Source organism: Trypanosoma cruzi, assembly GCF_000209065.1.
Source record: "Trypanosoma cruzi strain CL Brener chromosome Unknown tcruzi_1047053427377, whole genome shotgun sequence".
Classification (NCBI taxonomy): domain Eukaryota; phylum Euglenozoa; class Kinetoplastea; order Trypanosomatida; family Trypanosomatidae; genus Trypanosoma; species Trypanosoma cruzi.
The window spans coordinates 1-858 of record NW_897257.1 but is presented as its reverse complement, the minus strand read 5'-3'; the positions used below and the strand labels follow the sequence as shown (position 1 = coordinate 858).

Here is an 858-nt window from a genome sequence, read left to right as displayed (position 1 = left end):
CGGGCCCCGCCACCAACCGTTTGCACAGGCAGGGCGCCAGACAGGGCAGGATGTTACGTGCGCGCCGTTGCGCAAGAAAGAAAAACGACAACAATAGCAGGAAGTGGGAGGGAGGGGAGCGGGTGCTCAGCCGAAAGGTGATTTTTATTGTTCCGTTCTCAATGCGTCGCTCAAACTGTTTGGACCTCGAACAACATGTCTCCATCGTAGCGCGTGTGTGTGTGTGCGGGCGTGCGCGTCGCTGGGCCGCAAAACCGCGCAGCGAGAGCAGAGGGACAAAGAAAGAAAAAAAGAAAAAGAAAAAAAAAGAAAGATGGGGGTGTAAAGCAAAGCACTTCAGTGTGAGCTGAGTCGGGAATTGCGTCCTCACGCGTTTTCGTCGTCAGACTGACAGGAAACTGTGGAATTTCATCACGCGTCGCAGCCGCATCTCTCACCCGTGCGCGTCCTCTTTGGTTTTGTTTTTTCCCATCGTTTCCCGAACTGGGGAGGGAGCCTCGACGCGCGCACCGTCACCGCAAACTCTCGCGCAACCGGGCAGTGGCGCCACGCGCGGCACCGACAGCGCGCCACCGGCCCAAGGGTCGCTGCGCTTCACGACCGGCGTGTCTCTTTCTCGGGGCGCCGATGCACCCAAGCGCCCAGCGTCACGGAGCGGTGGGTCTCAAGACGCGCCTTTCCTGGCCATGCGAGGGGAGGCGCGGGGGCCAGCCGGCGAGGTTGCGGCGGGCGGGGCGGCTGTCAGACCTGTTGAGTTTGTTTTTGGCAATCACGCAAGCGCGTTCACGGGGCCACGCGCCCTCGCGAAAAGGAGTTGGTTGCTTCCATCAGCAGCGGCGTGCGCCCACCACAACCCAC

The 858-nt window shown here is 61.1% G+C and overlaps 4 non-coding genes across 4 annotated transcripts, besides 1 other annotated feature; all 4 read right to left on the bottom strand.

The window, feature by feature from the left end:
• Positions 1–124: 124 nt before the first annotated feature.
• On the bottom strand, positions 125–210 carry Tc00.1047053427377.40. Its single transcript, XR_008254284.1, has one exon. It is a non-coding gene; the product is annotated as a C/D small nucleolar RNA (snoRNA), TB11C4C2 (small nucleolar RNA).
• Positions 211–277: 67 nt separating this feature from the next.
• Positions 278–314: a microsatellite.
• A 5-nt stretch (positions 315–319) lies between these two features.
• Tc00.1047053427377.30 lies at positions 320–416 on the bottom strand. The gene has a single exon (XR_008254283.1). It is a non-coding gene; the product is annotated as a C/D small nucleolar RNA (snoRNA), TB11C4C1 (small nucleolar RNA).
• Positions 417–522: 106 nt separating this feature from the next.
• Positions 523–594, bottom strand: Tc00.1047053427377.20. Its single transcript, XR_008254282.1, has one exon. It is a non-coding gene; the product is annotated as an H/ACA snoRNA, TC11C4H3 (small nucleolar RNA).
• A 146-nt stretch (positions 595–740) lies between these two features.
• Positions 741–830, bottom strand: Tc00.1047053427377.10. Its single transcript, XR_008254281.1, has one exon. It is a non-coding gene; the product is annotated as a C/D small nucleolar RNA (snoRNA), TB11C4C3 (small nucleolar RNA).
• Between the last annotated feature and the right edge of the window lie 28 nt (positions 831–858).